The sequence below is a fragment of the Montipora foliosa genome, chromosome 10 (assembly GCF_036669935.1).
Source record: "Montipora foliosa isolate CH-2021 chromosome 10, ASM3666993v2, whole genome shotgun sequence".
Taxonomy (NCBI): domain Eukaryota; kingdom Metazoa; phylum Cnidaria; class Anthozoa; order Scleractinia; family Acroporidae; genus Montipora; species Montipora foliosa.
The window spans coordinates 7,250,116-7,271,802 of NC_090878.1; the positions used below are offsets into that span (position 1 = coordinate 7,250,116).

Consider the following 21,687-nt stretch of genomic DNA (forward strand, 5'->3'; position numbering starts at 1 on the left):
AGCAAGATAAAAACAACAGCCTTGGTATAACAGACGTTTCGAGTCAATATGGCAGATGATTCTTGAGGTATGTTTCTTTTAAGTTGACGTCGTTTAAGTTGGTAACATTAGAGTGTAGGAGTTTCGCAAACATTACCCGATGCTCCCTCTTTTTGTAACATTTTCAAGTAGTTAACTGGTTCTCTTTTGCTTCTATGATATATTTTTTCCGCTTCCAGTTCAGATAAAGTTTGTAGTAGAGTAAATCCACAGGGAAAAATGCAAAACTCTTTCACTAATTTTTGCAAACACGCGACATTGAAACAATGGGCTTAATTTTGTTAGTGCGTGAGCTCGTGGCTTTTAACTCATATTCCAGCGGCAAATAAAAGCAAAAAAGCAATTAATTTTCTGTACATCAAAGCTTCAACAACATTCGAGCAATTTTCAGGGAAAATTCTACCACCACCTTTTTTGCGAAGGAGACAAATAATCCTACAGTTTCAAAGGGCAAAGTGCAGCAAGCCTTGATTTTAGTTTTTTAAAATTAAACCTCCAACACTTTCTGAGCAAATTTTAGAACAACAAAGGAATAAGTTAGCTTTTAGCAATTATCAACTAACTATGGATAGAAGTCAACTCATGGTTCCCCACACGGCATGCACAAAAATAAATTTACTCCCCAGAACGTTTGACTCGATGTATCTTTTGCTTCACGTTTTCAAAGATCAATTGGCTTAGTATCTCGCTATGTATTTACTTAATTTAGTTTTTCCCTGATATTGTTGAAAGCTTGACATCAACACACCTCTTAAGCTTTTACAAGGAGTTTTAGTCAGGGCAATTGAGTGAAGCTATAAAATATATTTCGCTTTTCGCGCTCATACGAAGTCATACAAGTTTCTGCTGCCAACAAAAACAAAACGCTTTCACGGGAGAAAATTGCAAGAACTTCGACTTGTAAAAACAATTAAAATGTCGCGCTCATGTATCAATCACAAATTTGATAAGAAATATTACGAATAAAGTCCATCATTATCAAGGCTGAAAATTCGTTGATAATGGTTTTGAACACAGCTTTACCCTTAATGTTTCTTCTGAAATGCTTTCCAATGAGCATTTTTACCGCTTAGATGGGCTCGACATGCGGCTAACTCACTCTACTGTCAAAATGTCATGGGCGGATCAGTTAATTTTTGTTCTCCAATTCTAAAATAAAATTTTAAAGCTATGTCCCTGAGCTCATTTGTGCAGAATATTTCCCAGTTTTCCGTAATAATTGTTTTTTTTTTTAAATCGCGAATACCCCATCTATGAAACATTCAATGGATGGTCTCTTATAACGCTTATCTTGAAATATAAAATATACGGTAATAATTTATAGATGGTTTTCAAACAAGTGCACAAAACAATAGCAAATTATAGCTCATGTTTTGCACTATAATAGAGTCAAATTCCCAACAAACTTTTTTCTCTATTGTTTTCTGCACCAACAATTGTAAGAGCACTCACCTCCCACAAATGGGTTTGTTGGTTCCCTACTCTGCTTAAGAGGTTTTTCATCCGGTACTCCGGTTTTCCCCTCTCATGCACCCAAAACCAATAATTTATTTGATCTGCTTTAAATTCCCTTAGTTTGGTAGACTGAGACTTGATAAATGAAGTTATTATTGTTATTATTATTGTCATCATCATCATCATCATCATCATCATCATCATCATCATCATCATCATTACTATTATTGAAGTTTTTTATCTGCCTTAGAAGGGGGTGTGGTTGGAGACAAGGATCAAGGCTTGAACATGTAAATATCTCAGTTGGACCCCTACCATATTTTGGAGAAAAACTGAATTGAAAACCAAATGATTAGACAAAGTGTCACAAATTATTAAGAAAAAAAAGAAAGTAAAATCTTTGGCCCGGGGGGGGGGGGGGGGGGGGTGCTCCCATATTCCCATATTTCCATATTTCCATATTCCCATATGGAGCAGACAGGGATGCTCGTCGGAAATTTTGAATTTAACCCCTAAAGGAGACCACAAGCTTTTTGTGACCCCTAAAGGAGACTAATCTGGGCGTGGCTTAAGGAAATTTTGACCCCTAAAAACAAGTTGAAAAGAGAATTTGACTTCTGTTTCTCTTCGCGGAACCCTGAACGAGACCTTGGCAGCTTAAAATATTGGCACTTTGCCCGGAACACCCTAAGCGAGACCAAAATTCAAAATTTACACCCCTAAGCGAGACGACGAGCATCCCCATCTGTTTCATATGGGAGTCCCTTCCCCCCCCCCCCTCTGGGATCTTTCGCCACTTGAAATGCAAGATTAACTTTACCTTCATAATCAAAACTCTATAAGGCAACAGCATCTTGGAGATGACAAGAGGATATAGACCTCTTTCATGATGGCGGCCAAATGAAATATTCTCTTAATTCTAATGAGCCTTTGTAGCCTCGTAACGACCTGAGGTCTAATTAACATAAAAACAGAAGAATACGGAAGTGGTCACTATTAATTTTATGGAAGTGGTCTATACAGTACACTGAAAATTAAAACAATTTTTAAAAAACCTACTTCAGCATGTAAACACGTTGCTCAGAATAAATTGATAGTGGTGATAGAACATACAAGAAAGCACAAATAAACATGGAAAGACGATCATTTCTCCAAGATAGCCAGATTTTATCCCTGGTCTGCATTCTCCTTATTACACTGATTGCATTTCAACCTCTTTTTTCTCTCAAGAAAATAAGCCATGCAGATCACAGCCCAAGACTGGACTTTGATTGACTTCTTCAGTCTCGTCGAATATTCTTTTCAGCATTTTTTCCTTTCTTTTGGCTAAAAGGACCACATTTTTTGTATTCTAAAACTTTGACCTGAGGTCACCTGGTTGGTAATCTACAACTGGATTTCCTGAAATCTTTTTCTACCAGTGAAGACAAATAGAACATATAAAACTACAATCCATGTGCAAAAACAAAAAATTTCTCCACGATAGCCAGATTTTATCCCTGGTCTGAATTCTCGTTATTACACTGACTGCATTTCAGCCCCTTTTTTCTCTCAAGAAAATAAGCCATACACTAATTTAGATCACTATTATTACTTCTGGTTGCACTACCCTGGCTGTGGTAACAAGAACCATTTTCACATTTTAAATCAGAACAAGTTCATGAGGAAAGAGGAATTTGCATGTACATGGCATTCTTAGCCAAACAGGTTCTTAAAAGATTTGTTTCTTTGGTATGGGCAGGCTTGTTCACCAGGTCAGTAAAATTTGAGAAGATAAAGGTTATGAAACAAATGGGAGGTAAAAAATGGGAAAAGAACTGGAGGAAAATACTGAAGAAACCCTAACCCTGTATTAAAGCTATCCTTCTGCCAAAACATTTGTAAATAGCTGGGGTTGTGTCAGAATTGTTAAAACAATAACTTGTGACTTGTAAAGTAAGCCTACTGCATTCCAAACAGATTAATTACAAATATTTCCTTGAGCTTGAATTGACGACAATACTAACTACCGGTAAATAGCCAAAGAGAAATGCGCGTTGACTGTATCTTATCTTGTATCCAACAAGGAAATGTCTATTTTGTTAAACTCTGCCTTGTTTCATTTGTCAATTAAGCTTGGCTTCAACAGCAAAAATTTCCAGCTACTTGCAAGCAACAATGGCCTCAAACTGTTCCATGAAAGGGCAATGGCTGGTAACATAGACTCAGTGAGATATGAGATCTGGAGAAATGAATCCAAGAAACATAATTCACATTTTTTTTCACCTGAAATCCAAAATGCTGATAGTGTTGGGTTGTTTAAGAAAAAGCTTAAGGATTATCTTTGCTTGCGATCATATTTACTGGTTTTTAGTTGACGAGATTTGCATGTGTGTGTGTTTAAAAAAAGAGAAAAATTCATTACTGTTAGTTTCTAATTAACGATTAGACCCATAGCCCTTGCAGGCTACGGGTCAATAGCCCATGAGGCAAAGCCGAATGGGCTATTGACCCGTGGCCCTTGAGGGCGAAGGGTCTAATTGTTTTAGTATCACCCAACTAGTCGGACAGAAAAGGCAATGATAAAGTTAGCAAATGCAAGTTGAAAATATATTTACTTGGGAATAAAACGAAAGAAAACGTCACGCTTTTCGCTACTCAAGGACTATTATTAATAGTCCTCTAGTAGCGTAGCCAATCAAAATGCAGCATTTGCATTAGTCCACTAGTTGGGTGATACTAATTCAGCCTAATGCTTAATGTTATTTTTCAGGAACTCACATCAAATAACCCTTCTGGTTTTTTTATGAGCTTCCTCAGCACTAAATGTCTTTAATAGAATGTTACAGAATTGTAAATGATAATACTGAGAATTGCGGCAAAAATAAAAATTTAAATTGAATTTTAACCTTACATTTTCAGGTTACTGAATGCAAAGAAGCCGGCATGGCTTTCATCTTTGATCACAGGCAACCCAATCATCACCATCAGTCCCAAACAATCAACAATCACAAGGGAGCCACTTCACTGGCATCCAGACCAGATCCTACAAAAATGTTTATCCTTTCACTACCTCCTGAAAACAGCAAACCCAAAATTCACCTTCTGAAACCACAGATCTTCACTTCCCAACCTGAAACAGAAGGCATTTCTTTGATTAAGTCTTCTTCACTCAAGTAAGTGCACTGTTATAGGAGTTGGGGTCTGGGGGGTGGGGGGGGGAGGGAAGAGGGGTTAAAATAATTAAGGTCCAATTGAACCTTGCAAAGCTAATAATTGGCTTCTTCATTAGGCTTAACCTAATTAATTAGTGAGACCTGCAGTGTGGGATGACTCCTCCCCTTATGCTCTCATTAAGTATGGGTTAATTTGCAGATCACTCCGCCCAAGACTGGACTTTGCTTGGCTTCTTCAGTCTCGTCGAATATTCTTTTCAGCTTTTTTCCTTTCTTTTGGCTAAAAGGACCACATTTTCTCTTCTAAAACTTTGACCTGAGGTCACCTGGTTGGTAATCTACAACTGGATTTCCTGAAAGTTTTTTCTACCAGTGAAGACAACTAGAACATATAAAACTAAAATCCATGTGCAAAAACAAAAATTTCTCCAAGATAGCAAGATTTTATCCCTGGTCTGAATTCTCGTTATTACACTGACTGCATTTCAGCCCCTTTTTTCTCTCAAGAAAATAAGCCATACACTAATTTAGATCACCATTATTATTTCTGGTCGCACTACTCTGGCTGTGATGACAAGAACCATTTTCACATTTTAAACTGGAACAAGTTCATGAGGAAAGGGGAGTTTGCATGTACATGTAACCCTGCATTAAAGCTATCCTTCTGCCAAAACATTTGTAAATAGCTGGGGTTGTTTCAGAATTGTTAAAACAATAACTTGTGACCTGTAAAATATGCCTACTGAATTCCAAACAGATTAATTACCAATTTTTCCTTGAGCCTGAGTTGAAGACAATAATAACATAACAGACCAAAAGACTTTTGATTTGGCTATATCCCACCTTGAATGCAACAAGGAAAGGGCTTTTTGTTCAAAATCTGCCTTGCTTCATTTGTCAGTTAAGCTTGGCTTCAACAGCAAAAATTCCAGCTACTTGCAAACAACAATTTCAAAACTTTTCCATGACAGGACAATGGCTAGCAACATAGATTCAGTCATAATTATATGAGATTTGAAGAAATGAATCCAAGAAACATAATTTAACAATTTTCTTTCACATGAAATCCAAAATGCTGATAGTTTTGGGTTGTTTAAGAAAAAGCTTAAGGATTATCTTCTCTTGTGATCTTATTCACTGGTTTTTACTTGACGAGATTAATGCGTGTGTGTATGTGTGCTTAAAAAAAGAGAAAAATTCATTACTGTTAGTTTCTAATGTTATTTTTGAAGAACCCACATCAAATAACCCTTCTGGTTTCTTTATGAGCTTCCTTACCACTAAATGTCATTAATAGAATGTTATAGTATTGTAAATGATCATACTGAGAATTGTGGCAAAAATAAAAATTTAAATCGAATTTTAACCTTACATTTTCAGGTTATTGAAAGCAAAAAGGCCAGCATGACTTCCATCACAGGCAACCCAATCATCACCATCAGTCCCAAACAATAAACAATCACAAGGGAGCCACTTCACTTGCAGCCAGACCAGATCCTACAAAAATCTTTATCCTTCCACTACTTCTTGAAAACAGTAAACTCAAAATTCAGCCTCTGCAACAACAGACCTTCACTTCCCAACATGAAACAGAAAAGCACTTCTTTGAAAAAAGTCTTCTTACCTCAAGTAAGTGCACCGTTCTGAGGGTTGGGGAAAGGGGGGTTAAAATAATTAAGCTCTGGTTGAATCTTGCAAAGCATACTTTGCACACACATGCATTTGCTCAGAAGTCAATTGGCTTCTTCATTCGGCTTAACTTAATAATTATTGTAGTTAGATTAGTTAATGAGACCCATGGTACGGGATGGCTCCTCCCTTAAGCTCCCATTATGTTTGGGTTCCTTTGCAGGTATTTCGGTTCACAACTGGACTTTGATCGGCTTCTTCATCATCGTTGAATACTCTTTTCGGCTTTGTTCATCTTTGTTTCGGCTTAAAGGACCGCAATTTGTCTTCCGACACTTCCATCTGAGGTCACCTTGTTGGTCATCTACAATTGGAGTTCCTGAAATGTTTCTCTACCAATGAAGACTTCATCTTCTAGAAGCTTTCCTTTCTAGTTACTCTTTCCAGAGACTTTGCTTTGATGTCATTTGGATGGTCATCTACCAATGGAGTTCCTGACATTTTTTCTACAAATGAAGACTTCATCTTTCACAAGTTCTCCCGCTTAGTTGCATGCACTGAAATTGAATTTTTTTCACACGATACACTTCACTTGCCAGACCCAGTGCTGAGTCAAGTGAAGGTTTAATCTCGTAAGGTTCAACCAGACACTTACAACAATTAAGATAACAGGCCATTCCAATTTTGTGGGGAGATCTCATTTGGGAACTTCCTTCAAGTTGAGTGGTCTCTGTAGTTAAACTTAACACAATTAGGTTAGGCTCGCAATGTCAGTTGTGGCTTTACCTCTTGCCTTTAAAAATGATTTTTTCCAAAAGATCCTCTTTAAAAACTACACTTTAGACTGGGAAAATTCAGTTTGACCAAACAAAAGTTAATTTACAATGGCAATGTGGTAACTGCTTACCTCAGCCTTGCGGGGATAGGTTAGGTAAACCATAGGTGTCAACTAAGTACTCACTAGGGTAAGCTGTGATGAGGCTGCATTCTTTCTCTTTCTTAAATTGCTTAATTAAGAGGAGACACCTCATTTACAGGCTACCCAAGGGAATCCACGGGACAATCCACACATCCTAGTCCAAGTTCTTTATTATATTATGTTAAGCATAACTGACTAAGAAGGATGCATCTGACCTGAAGACCAAGAGGAAAGGCAGTCAGTTATAGTTAGCACTCCAAGAGAGTGAGATGGGAGGATTTTTTCCACTATGGTGGTGGTAACACTGAGACATTGACAATAACTATTGTCTCCTTGTTAGTTTTACCTTGTGGAAGGAACCTCCTGTCAAAAAGCCCTGCATTGCATATGGCAGGCAGTAGGACTAGTAGCATTCACATTAAACATCTGCAAATTGCAAGAATCCAGTGACACTGATCAGCAACAGTCCCAGCCTAAGTACAATCAATGGTTCTTAAGGGCACCTGTGGAATTGCACTGGAACCAGCCAGCTGAAGACGTCAATAACCAAAATACTACTTTTGAAATGACTCACGTTAAGTAGTTAGAGTAGCTGCCAATGAGGCGAAGACTGCTCAAAACAGAGCTGAGGATAAAAGGACATCACTTTAAATTAACCCAAATAGTTTTAATACCTATTGATACTGACAGAATAGCTATTACAACTTGCACTTCACTTTAAAAATACACAGCTGCTTCAACTTGCAAGAGGCAGATTAAAAACCTTTGCGTTTTTGTTCTGCCAAAAGTTAAATTCTTTCGCTTCAAAAATGCGTTTATCATTGACGGGGATTTTTTAAATGTATGTTGAGACAGCTGTCAATACTTAATAACTGGCTGGTTGGTTCCCATTTTCGGGTAAGTGAAGTCCTGGCAAAAAAAAAACATCGAGGAGGCTGAAATGGAGACTGGCACGTAACAGCAACCCATACAAGGTAAGGCCAATTTTCATGGCACAACTTTTGTCAAAATCTGTTTCAGGAATTGAAACAGATCTAGACCAGGATTCTAACCTGCGATAGGCCAGGCCTAGGGGATTAGCAGTGCACCACACTGCACTACCCCTTGGCAACAAAAGTTGTATCATGTCAATGGGTCTGAGGCAACACACTACAACCTGGCATGAGGTATGTGGAACTCTTGTATTTTTCTGCCGATTCCGAATGCGCACTACATTCGATTTTTCGTGGCTCTTCACTACAGGATTCACTATTCGATTCACCGTCAACACTTCGATCATTTTACTGCTATTCCGCCATGGCTACATGAAGAACTTGCCATTCACTATGACAATGACAATGCCCTGGAAAGCCCTGAAAATATTCTTGGTTTTGCCAGGCACCCAAATTTTTGCAGCATAGGTGCACACCCCACCATCAACACCTTCAGATGCAGTGGACTACTTAATAAGTAATGTCAAGGTTGCTTTGTAACTATTAAAAGAAAGAAATAAAACTTTTAACACTAAACCTGTTGTCAAGCTGGTCATTTAAAGATGATTAACACAAAGAGCTACTGCAGTACTGCATAAATAAAGAACTTTTCGCTAACAACAATTCATTGCCTCCACAGGTTCTAACACAACTTTGTGCCGACAGGTGCTTTTAGTTTTCAGGGTATGACAGTAATGTATAAAACAAAAGACTGTAATATGTTCTGCTGACTTATCACAAATAAAAGAAACAAAAACCATCTGTCAGTCTCCTCATTTTCTAACCAAGATTAATTGCCTCCACAGGTACTAACACTGATTTCCTTCAACAGGTGCTTTTTCTTTTCAGGGTATCAAACAAATGGCAACTGAATTAGCTTATAAAACCTTGTAACTACAATAAATGAAAATCAATAAAACAAAGAAAAACTCTTGTCAGTCTGCTTTTTTTTAAAAGTCACTTTGCTGATGTGAAGTGCAATGTAAAACTGACTGTGATTCTGTTTCAGCAAATTTCGTATTTAGAATAATCAGCAACCACACATGACCAGATGCTATAAAGATGATTTCGAACGAGAAGGTGAGTCATTACAAACAGGGTGTTGTTGATAAAAATTAACCTCATTATTTACTTTAAGGTTTCAGTTCCATACGAATGTGTACTTGCAAAACACTACAGTAACCCCAGCCGAAAGAGGAAGAACTTTATCAAGCACTAGATGGTGTGTAAGTATAATGACTGCCTTTTGATTTTCCACTTTTTTTTCCCATAGAGAACACTATGCTAAAGAGTTAAATAATTAATTCTGTGAGCTTTAAAGAAGTGAAAAAGAGACTTTGAAAATTGACTGACTATTTTTTAAGTATAACCTTACAAAAGTTAGAGCACGCTGCCCAAGATCCTCTCACATCAGAGACCGAGGCTGGGAACATCTTGTCATTGTGCGTCCCTAAGGAGTACTGAAATTTGGAAATGAGGGCTTACAGACAAAGCATGGTGGATCATTATTAAGCAAGCCCTTTTAAAGTTTTATATTGACTTTATAAACATTAAAAAAAGAGAATATTTAACCAATACTTGGGATTCAAACCCATTATTACTTGTTGCAAATGCCTTCCAAGTTAATTTCACGATATTCTGAACAGATACATGTACAAATAAAACATAGCTAACTTTTAAAACTTGTTTACTTGGCAGGAGCAAAATGGTGTCTCAATTCTGCAGCAATATGACCTCTAGTTTTCCTCTAACCTTGACATCATCTTTGCAATCACAAGAGATGCAACGGCTCCACTCCGATGAACTTTTCTGTTCTCAGGGCTAAGTAGCATTTTCTGACAACGATATCTTTGCACCTGTTGCTGGTATTCATGTTAGATTTCCTCATTGTTGCTCACAATATGAAGATTCCCCTGGTAGATTACACACAATAGTCTGAGATTGAAACAATGTCTAGTTGGAGTCTGAGCTTGAGTCAATCTTCTCAAACAGGATTTTCCTTGTGGGGTTGATTGGGTAGACTGGAAGGTCATTCTAACAGCCTCTATCCCCGCACAATCAATCAATGACTTGAACTCATTTAATTATTTTGGCTTGCACCGGTATTATTGTTACACTGTGCAATATAAAATCTCTTCACAATCCCCTCATTTCCCCTTACAAAGGGTTACTCAGTACATGCATGCATGATCTGGATGGAACAAGATAGTTGACTTGGCTTTCTTCCCTCGCTCAAGCACATACTGAAGAGCACTGTTAAAAGTTCATGAGCACTACTCCAAGAGTTTCTGGGCAAAAAGGTCTTTCATTGCATTGAAAACGATTTCTTTACTAGCAAGGAAGTAATATGCCACCATAACATTTCTTTTCGTGATTCCCGCAGATGCCACGCTAGGTCTATGTTCTCATTTTTTTTTACAATGACGAAAGATATTTGGAAGCACAACGTCTTTATACGTGCCTGAAAAAAATAAGGAGACTTGCATTTACCACCCTGTTGTAAATAAGACTTGCTTTGGAATTGCATTTTACCAACTTTTGCCATTTTCAACTCACAATAGCTGACTGTTTCTCTTTCCCATTCACTGTGAAGTGTTGTAAGGTACTGCCCTTTGGTTGATGGTGATGAGGTTCCTAAGGACATCTTGACCCCACAAGGAAACAACCATGTACTTTTATCTCCACCATGCAACTGTACTTAAGTCAAAGTGTGTGCTCTTGTTTAGTTTGCACTTTTCCAAATTGCTTCTACAAGTACCATGTTTTAGTTAGCCCAAAAAGATGTAGGTGAAATCTACCCAACACATTTCTTGTGCAAATTACAACAACAATATTCCTTACGTCAACTAAGCAGAGCTGCTGCCTTGGATCATGTTGGTAATTGACCAGAAGATTGCCTTTGCCCTCACACAACGTCTTGAGGTTGACAACCCAACCCATGGCCAAACCAGAGTGCAACTTGATTAAGCTTCCATTTCATCATTTTCTAAGAAGAATAATTTATATTCTATTTGAAAGTACCGATCTCTCTGCAGCTGTGGTTTCATGTAGGGTTTATTAGTGTAGGCTAATCGCTTCCCTGGAAATTCTCACAACAGGCTAATCAACTACATGTAACTAATGGGAAGAGAGGATACTTAACAACCCTTAAAAGGTCAGTGGCTACACCTTGCTTGGACAGCCGGCCTAGAATGGAGATGTTAGGCACTTCCATCCCTCCACTAACCTCAGAGCTTACCTAAGGAAAGCTGGAGTACCCTTTAGTCTTAGCACAGACATTGGCTCACCAGAAGCCATGGAGAGCAGAATAAAACAAAGTTGCATTGGTGGATGGGCCTTCCATGGCCAACTGCGTATACACTGTCCAGCCAGATGCTGCCATGTATCCTGGGATCCACTCGCCCTGGTTAGAGAGCCACCGTGGTTGATGAAGGCAATGGCAAACCATAGTTTTGCTTATAGATTTGTAGTATGACCATATTGTAATGGCTACGTTGGAGAGTATCAGATCTGATGACGTTACCAGGATCTTTCTTTGGTAAGCTGCCACATCAAGCAGGAGATGATCATGTGAAATCCTCCTCTTTGATGATTTGAAATGGTGTATGGAATGTAAGAACAATGTCAAGGCAACAGAAGTACAAAATGGGAAGACTGGAGAGGCAGATCCCAGGTCTTACCGCAGTGTGTTTAAAAACAAAAAAGGAGACTTTAATTATTAGCGCTGAAGTGGGTTTAATTTACTTTACTCTGGGGTTACAAGGAGAGAAAGTGCTGTTGCCCTGCTCCTGGACAACCAGGCAGGAAAGTGTGTTGAGAGAGGAGAACCTTATAATGGACTCCTGATGGTAATGGTCATAGTAATGAATTCATATAGCACATTTCCTATTCACATGTGCTTTTTACAAGTAATCAACTGGTGGCTAACAACGGACACCAGCGTATACATGTACAGGAGCCGCTGGCAGCCGCTATCTGTTCATTAGTGATCTCACCCAACCCATGAATGAATGAAATGAGGCCTGACCACAACACTGGGATAAACATACTCTACTCTTTGTGACACGTGTGTGGCTTCTTTTACGTCCCACAGGATTATGAACATTAAAGGGTTGTGAGACAGGATCTGTGGTTTATTGTCCTTATCTCAGAAGACTTGAAAGGCTAATTACTTGCAGATGTCATTACAAAGACAGCACTTTCTCCTAAGTTGTTTAAAGACCCTGAGTGTATGGCAGAGTAGAGGAAATGCATGATAACATTGATCAAATATTTAAACACGGACAAGGGAACGACTACGTAATAGGACTGGGGGATTTCCGTGCAGTTGTTGGTGAAGGAAGTAAAGGTTTAATAGAAGGCTGTTTTAGCCTTGGCGGCAGTAATGATAGGTCAGACTTCCTAATACAGTTCTGTAAAATAATGCAGGAAAATTATGACAGCTAACACCTGGTTTGAGCGCAATTTAATGGGCTGATTCCAATTCTGATTGCAATCTGGTAATGATAAAGGTTTAGCTAAGTTTGAAAATAGTAGGAAAACCAAGAGGTAAAATACAAAGAAGATCTTTGCAGAAGATTTGGATCAATATCTTCAAATGAATGCAAGTCAAAACTCATCACAGAACGGACGCAGTTAGCTCAAAATTGCACTTTGGAAAAGTGGGGAAGAGAATATTGGATATGAGGTAAGCAACCAGCCTACGAAGCCTTGGGTTCTTCTTATTTTGTCCATCAGAGCCGATCATTGAAGACAGGTTGGGAACATCACTTGTTGAGAACCCTCATTTGGCTATTGAGTCCTATAGGAGCTCTGACATCACATGTTAGAAGAGTCTTGATGAGCTGGGTTCAGTTGTCTCTCCTTATGATCGTCCCTTTTCTGTTTAGCTTTGGTTATTCTATTGGCTTCAAAGTAGAGGTTACTTTTGTTTATCAGAGCCCTCCACATAACTCTTTCTCTGGCTAGTTCCTCCCAAGTTTCTTTGTCAATATCACATTTCTTGAGGTTTTGTTTCAATCGGCCCTTGTACCTTTTGTTTTGGCATCCACGATTTCTGTGTGTCCTCCCTTCAGTTCTGAGTACAATATGACTTTGGGAATTCTTTTCGTCTGACATTAATACATGACCTGCCCGTCTGAGTTGTGCTGTTATGATCACCTGTTCCATGCCAGTCCTGTTACCTTTCTCCAGAACCACAGTATTTGGTAGTGTGTCTTCCCATCTGATTTTCATGATTTTTCAAAACAGGTTAGTTGGAAATGGTTAAGGTGATTCACATGTCAGCTGTAAGTTGTCCATGTTTCACATGCATATGGAAGCAATGTGACAACTACAGATGATAGCCAAAAAGGAAGAGAGGCGAAATGGAACAATGTAAACATGGTACCTGGTAGAGGAATGCATGGGAACAATGAACTTTGCAGACAAATGGAAGAAGTGAGTGCTAAAAGGTGGGCGAGTCAGTGTAAAGCCTGGTGAGCAATTTCTAATCTTCCTTGAAGGCAAACAATGAAATCAAGCTACAAACCAAAACTATATCAGAATTTAATCACACAATTGCAAGATGAGTACTGTGAGAATGAACTAGATCGAGAATAAGCTGGATGAAGGATGCACTTTAAAAGATAAAAAAATTACTGACAAATGCCTTCAGCATCAATCTGGAAAAGAGAATCATCAAGATTGTCATCTGATGCACTTCATTTTTGGGGACAAGTCATGGTCCACGAAAAAAGAGAGAGATGTGAGATGAGTCTTTGGAATAAAGAACTTTCACCTGTTGGCGAGGAGGGGGTCGTCACATCTATTATCAATAACACTACTTAGCATGGTCCTACCCATCGGCATAGGGAGTTCCTCTCTCCTGGAAGACCTTAAACAGGAATGTAGTAAAGGAAGCACACCCAGCAGTGGGAACTGCAAGAAATGCCCAGTCTAATGGGAGAGAACACACACGCCACACAGAAGTGCCTGAATTTTGTATATGGGGTACAAAGGGACCTCAACATGGTCCTCAGGGAGTTAGCACGCCCCTGCCCCTTTTGGAGTGCTATTTCCCACTGAATTTCATGACACCAAAAAGGTAAGCCTAAACTTTGAAAAGAGAATCGCATTTATGTGAAACAGGAGATGTTGGGCTGAAAGTTGCCTCTTGCCATTCTAAATGGACAGAATGTCTTTGACATTATAACTCCATTAGCTCCACTTATCGATTAACATCTCAAAAACGTGAGATAAGACTAAGTAAGGCAATTTCATGCTTTATTGATAGGAATCAATTTTCTGTTTCCCGTTTCACATATGTGTGATGCTAGTTCTTTCTAATTTAAATTGAATAATTATTATGTACATATTAGTACCAGAAAATTATCAAGTAAGGCTGAAGTAAAAGTAGTAAACAAATGCACTTAGCACCATATGGTGCCAGATGAAGACAGGTTTATTTCAATACCATTTAAATCACGTTTACCTGGTTGCTCAGTTTGATCATTATCCACAAAACGGCTGAGCTCTTGTGATAAATGCTGCACTTGCTTGCTAAAAAAAGACAAAGCTGTCAGACATGGTTTCACACTACTCTGCTTTGAAGAATCTTTTAAAGATTCACAAAGTTAGGATTCAAGACAAAGCTTCATTTGTACCTCAAGTTATTGTAAAATTCCTTGTTTCATTCCCTACGTGAAAATATCAATCTCATCTCATCTCATCTAGTCTTAATCAGGATCAAGTAAAACTCTGTTATTACCTTTGCTTCCTACCAGGAACTCAACTGATGGACAGCCCAGTGGACATCCTCAGACAGAACGATTTAAGTTTCCACTCACAACAGATTCCACCACTGTTGCAGGCTGCCAATCCACTTTATGGTACCCTCGGCTTGGTATCCTGTAAAACACAGCGTATTGCTTCTGATCAGCCAAGGCGAGTCATTTGCAGCACTGTGATGAAAGATGCATCACTGCAGTAAGTCGACTTTTGTGTGGGTTGGGGTGTGGGGGGTTAAAATAATCGAGCTCTGGTTGAATCTTGCAAAGCATACTTTGCACACACATGCATTCGGTCAGAAGTCAATTGGCTTCTTCATTCGGCTTAATTAATGTAGCTAGATTAGTTAATGAGACCCATGGTACGGGATGGCTCCTCCCCTTAGGCTCCCATTAGGTTTGGGTTTCTTTGCAGGTATTTCGGTTCACAACTGGAATTTGATCAGCTTCTTCAGTATCGTTGAATATTCTTTTCGGCTTTCTTCGTCTTTGTTTCGGCTTAAAGGACAGCACTTTGTCTTTCGACACTTTCATCTGAGCTCACCTTGTTGGTCATCTACAATTGGAGTTCCTGAAAGGTTTCTCTACCAATGAAGACTTCATCTTCTAGAAGCTTTCCTTTCTAGTTACTCTTTCCAGAGACTTTGCTTTGATGTCATTTGGATGGTCATCTACCAATGGAGTTCATGACATTTTTTCTACAAACGAAGACTTCATCTTCCACAAGTTCTCCCGCTTAGTTGCATGCACTGAAATTGAATTTTTTCACATGATACACTTCACTTGCCAGAGCCAGTGCTGAGTCAAGTGAAGGTTTAATCTCGTAAGGTTCAACCAGACACTTACAATAATTAAGATAACAGGCCATTCCAATTTTGTGGGGAGACCTCATTTGGGAACTTCCTTCAAGTTGAGTGGTCTCTGTAGTAAAACTTAACACAATTAGGTTAGGCTCTCGCAATGTCTGTTGTGGCTTTACCTCTTGCCTTTAAAAATGAATTTTTCCAAAAGATCCTCTTTAAAAACTACACTTTAGACTGGGAAAATTCAGTTTGACCAAACAAAAGTTAATTTACAATGGCAATGTGGTAACTGCTTACCTCAGCCTTGCGGGGATAGGTTAGGTAAACCATAGGTGTCGACTAAGTACTCACTAGGGTAAGCTGTGATGAGGCTGTGTTTCTTCTCTTTCTTAAATTGCTTAATTAAGAGGAGACACCTCATTTACAGGCTACCCAAGGGAATCCATGGGACAATCCACACATCCTAGTCCAAGTTTTTTATAATATTATGTTAAGCATAACTGACTAAGAAGGATGCATCTGACCTGAAGACCAAGAGGAAAGGCAGTCAGTTATAGTTAGCACTCCAAGAGAGTGAGATGGGAGGATTTTTTCCACTATGGTGGTGGTAACACGGAGACATTGACAATAACTATTGTCTCCTTGTTAGTTTTACCTTGTGCAAGGAACCTCCTGTCAAAAAGCCCTGCATTGCATATGGCAGGCAGTAGGACTAGTAGCATTCACATTAAACATCTGCAAATTGCAAGAATCCAGTGACACTGATCAGCAACAGTCCCAGCCCAAGTACAATCAATGGTTCTTAAGGACACCTGTGGAATTGCACTGGAACCAGCCAGCTGAAGACGTCAATAACCAAACTACTACTTTTGAAATGAGTCGCGTTAAGTAGTTAGAGTAACTGCCAATGAGGTGAAGACTGCTCAAAACAGAGCCGAGGATAAAAGGACATCACTTTAAATTAACCCAAATAGTTTTAATACCTATTGATACTGACAGAATAGCTATTACAACTTGCACTTCATTTTAAAAATACACAGCTGCTTCAACTTGCAAGAGGCAGATTAAAAACCTTTGCGTTTTTGTTCTGCCAAAAGTTAAATTCTTTCGCTTCAAAAATGCGTTTATCATTGACGGGGATTTTTAAATGTATGTTGAGACAGCTGTCAATACTTAATAACTGGCTGGTTGGTTCCCATTTTTGGGTAAGTGAAGTCCTGGCAAAAAAAAACATCAAGGAGGCTGAAATGTAGACTGGCACGTAACAGCAACCCATACAAGGTAAGGCCAATTTTCATGGCACAACTTTTGTCAAAATCTGTTTCAGGAATTGAAACAGATCTAGACCAGGATTCTAACCTGCGATAGGCCAGGCCTAGGGGATTAGCAGTGCACCACACTGCACTACCCCTTGGCAACAAAAGTTGTATCATGTCAATGGGTCTGAGGCAACACACTACAACCTGGCATGAGGTATGTGGAACTCTTGTATTTTTCTGCCGATTCCGAATGCGCACTTCATTCGATTTTTCGTTGCTCTTAACTACAGGATTCACTATTCGATTCATCGTCAACACTTGGATCATTTTACTGCTATTCCGCCATGGCTACATGAAGAACTTGCCATTCACTATGACAATGACAATGGCCTGGAAAGCCCTGAAAATATTCTTGGTTTTGCCAGGCACCCAAATTTTTGCAGCATAGGTGCGCACCCCATCATCAACACCTTCAGATGCAGTGGACTACTTAATAAGTAATGTCAAGGTTGCTTTGTAACTATTAAAAGAAAGAAATAAAACTTTTAACACTAAACCTGTTGTCAAGCTGGTCATTTAAAGATGATTAACACAAAGAGCTACTGCAGTACTGCATAAATAAAGAACTTTTTGCTAACAACAATTCATTGCCTCCACAGGTTCTAACACAACTTTGTGCCGACAGGTGCTTTTACTTTTCAGGGTATGACAGTAATGTATAAAACAAAAGACTGTAATATGTTCTGCTGACTTATCACAAATAAAAGAAACAAAAACCATCTGTCAGTCTCCTCATTTTCTAACCAAGATTAATTGCCTCCACAGGTACTAACACCGTTTTCCTTCAACAGGTGCTTTTTCTTTTCAGGGTATCAAACGAAAGGCAACTGAATTAGCTTATAAAACCTTGTAACTACAATGAATGAAAATCAATAAAACAAAGAAAAACTCTTGTCAGTCTTCTTTTTTTTAAAGTCACTTTGCTGATGTGAAGTGCCATGTAAAACTAACTGTGATTCTGTTTCAGCAAATTTCGTATTTAGAATAATCAGCAACCACACATGACCAGATGCTATAAAGATGATTTCGAACGAGAAAGTGAGTCATTACAAACAGGGTGTTGTTTATAAAAATTAACCTCGTTATTTACTTTAAGGCTTCAGTTCCATACGAATGTGTACTTGCAAAACACTATAGTAACCGCAGCCGAAAGAGGAAGAACTTTATCAAGCACTAGATGGTGTGTGAGTATAATGCTGCCTTTTGATTTTCCACTTTTTTTTTCCATAGAGAACACTATGCTAAAGAGTTAAATAATTAATTCTGTGAGCTTTAAAGAAGTGAAAAAGAGACTTTGAAAATTGACTGACTGTTTTTTAAGTATAACCTTACAAAAGTTAGTGCATGCTGCCCAGGATCCTCTCACATCAGAGACCAAGGCTGGGAACATCTTGTCATTGTGCGTCCCTAAGGAGAACTGAAATTTGGAAATGAGGGCTTACAGACAAAGCATGGTGGATCATTATTAAGCAAGCCCTTTTAAAGTTTTATATCTACTTTATAAACATTAAAAAAGAGAATATTTAACCAATACTTGGGATTCAAACCCATTATTACTTGTTGCAAATGCCTTCAAGTTAATTTCACGATATTCTGAACAGATACAAATAAAACATAGCTAACTTTTAAAACTTGTTTACTTGGCAGGAGCAAAATGGTGTCTCAATTCTGCAGCAATACGACCTCTAGTTTTCCTCTAACCTTGACATCATCTTTGCAATCACAAGAGATGCAACAGCTCCACTCCGATGAACTTTTCTGTTCTCAGGGCTAAGCAGCATTTTATGACAACAATATCTTTGCACCTGTTGCTGGTACTCATGTTAGACTTCCTTATTGTTGCTCACAATATGAAGATTCCCCTGGTAGATTGCACACAATATTTTGAGATTGAAACTCTGTTTTGAGGTTCCTCCACATCTTGTGCAATGTCTAGTTGGAGTCTGAGCTTGAGTCAATCATCTCAAACAGGATTTTCCTTGTGGGGTTGATTGGGTAGACTGGAAGGTCATTCTAACAGCCTCTATCCCCACAGAATCAATCAATGACTTGAACTCAGTTAATTATTTTGGCTTGCACCGGTACCATTGCTCCACTGTGCAATATAAAATCTCTTCACAATCCCCATTTGCCCTTACAAAGGGTTGCTCAGTACATGTATGCATGATCTGGATGGAACAAGATAGTTGACTTGGCTTTCTGCACTCACTCAAGCAAATACTGAAAAGCATTGTTAAAAGTTCATGAGTACTACGCCAAGAGTTTCTGGGCAAAAAGGTCTTTCATTGCCTTGAAAACCATTCCATTTCTTTACAAGGAAGTTATGCCACAATAACACTTCTTTTCGTGATTCCCACAGATGCCAATCCAGGTCTACGTTCTCAATTTTTTTACAATGACCAAAGATAATTGCAAACACAAAGTCATTATACGTGCCTGAGAAAAATAAGGAGTCTTGCATTTACCACCCTGTTGTAAATAAGACTTGCTTTTCAATTGCATTTTACCAACTTTTGCCATTTTCTTTTGACAACTCACAATAGCTGACTGTTTCTCTTTCCCATTTACTGTGAAATATTGTAAGGTATTGCCCTTTGGTTGATGGTGATGAGGTTCCTAACGACATCTTGACCCCACAAGGAAACAACCATGTACTTTTATCTCCATCATGCAACTGCACTAAAGTGTGTGCTCTTGTTCAGTTTGCACTTTTGCAAATTGCTTCTACATGTACCATGTTTTAGTTAGCCCAAGAAGATGTACGTGAAATCTACCCAACCCATTTCTTGTGCAAATTACAACAACAGTTGTGATCATGTTGGTAATTGACTAGAAGATTGCCTTTGCCCTCACACAACGTCTTGAGCTTGACAACCCAACCCACAGCCAAACCAGAGTGCAACTTGATTAAGCTTCCATTTCATGATCTGCTAAGAGGAAAATTTATATTCTATTTGAGAGTACCCATCTCTCTGCAGCTGTGGTTTCATGTAGGGTTTATTAGTGTAGGCTAATCACTTCCCTGGAAATTCTCACAAGAGGCTAATCAACTAACTAATGGGAAGAGAGGATACTTAACAAACCTTAAAAGGTCAGTGGCTAGACCTTGCTCGGAGAGCCAGCCTAGATGGAGATGTTAGGCACTTCAATCCCTCCACTAACCTCGGAGCTTACCTAAGGAAAGCTGGAGTACCCGTTAGTCTTACCATAGACACTGGCTTGCCACAAGGCATGGGGAGTGGAATAAAGGACAGTTGCATTGGTGGATGGGCCTTCCATGGCCAACTGAGTATACACTGTGCAGCCAGATGCTGGCGTGTATCCTGGGATCCACTCACCCTGGTTAGAGAACCACTGTGGTTCATGAAGGCAACGGCAAACCATAGTTTGCATACAGATTTGTAGTATGACCATATTGTAATGGCTACATTGGAGAGTATCGGACCTGATGACGTTACCAGGATCTTTCTTTGGTAAGATGCCACGTCGAGCAGGAGATGATCATGTGAAATCCTCCTCTTTGATGATTTGAAATGGTGTATGGAATGTAAGAACAATGTCAAGGCAATAGAAGTACAAAATGGGAAGACTGGAGAGGCAGATCCCAGGTCTTACCGCAGTGTGTTTCAAAACAAAAAAGGAGACTTTATTAGCGATGAGGTGGGTTTAATTTACTTTACTCTGGGGTTACAAGGAGAGAGAGTGCTGTTGCCCTGCTCCTGGACAACCAGGCAGGAAAGTGTGTTGAGAGAGGAGAACCTTATAATGGACTCCTGATGGTAATGGTCATAGTAATGAATTTATATAGCACATTTCCTATTCACATGCGCTTTTTACAAGTAATCAACCGTTGCACATCAGCATATACATGTACACGCGCCGCTGGCAGCCGCCATTCATTCATTAGTGATCTCACCCAACCCATGAATGAATGAAATGAGGCCTGACCACAACACTGGGATCTACATACCATACTCTTTGTGACATATGTGTGGCTTCTTTTACGTCCCACAGGATTATGAACATTACAGGGTTGTGAGACAGGATCTACGGTTTATGGTCCTTATCTCAGAAGACTTGAAAGTCTAACTCTTTGCAGATGTCATTACAAAGACAGCACTTTCTCCTGAGTTGTTTAAAGACCCTTAGTGTGTGGCGGACTAGAGGAAATGCATGATAACATTGATCAAATATTTAAACATGGACAAGGGAACGACTACATAATAGGACTACGTGAAGGAAGCAATGGTTTAATAGCAGGCTGTTTTTTAGCCTTGGTGGCAGTAATGATAGGTGAGACTTCCTAATCGAGTGCTGTAAAATAATGCAGGAACAATATGACAGCTAACACCTGGTTTGAGCACAATTTAATGGGCCGATTCCAATTCTGATCACAATCTGGTCATGATGATGGTTAAGCTAAATTTGAAAAGAATATGTGGTAGTAGGAAAACCAAGAGGTAAAATAGAAAGAAGATCTTTGCAGAAGACATGGATCAATATCTTCAAATGAATACAAGTAAAAACTCATCACAGAACAGATGGAGTTAGCTCAAAATTGCACTTTGGAAAAGTGGGGAAGAGAATATTGGATACGAAGTAAGCAACAAGCCTACGAAGCCTTGGGTTC

The 21,687-nt window shown here is 39.0% G+C and overlaps 1 long non-coding RNA gene across 2 annotated transcripts in view; it reads right to left on the bottom strand.

Moving 5' to 3' along the window:
* Positions 1-1,699: 1,699 nt before the first annotated feature.
* LOC137973224 (uncharacterized) overlaps positions 1,700-21,687 on the bottom strand; it is a 32,771-nt gene continuing 12,783 nt past the window's right edge. For both annotated transcript variants that reach the window (XR_011117187.1, XR_011117188.1), the window contains 4 exons: positions 14,917-15,056; positions 14,641-14,708; positions 4,388-4,606; positions 1,700-3,715 (listed from right to left, as the gene is read on the bottom strand). This is a non-coding gene — a long non-coding RNA (uncharacterized lncRNA). The remainder of the gene's footprint in view (positions 3,716-4,387; positions 4,607-14,640; positions 14,709-14,916; positions 15,057-21,687) is intronic.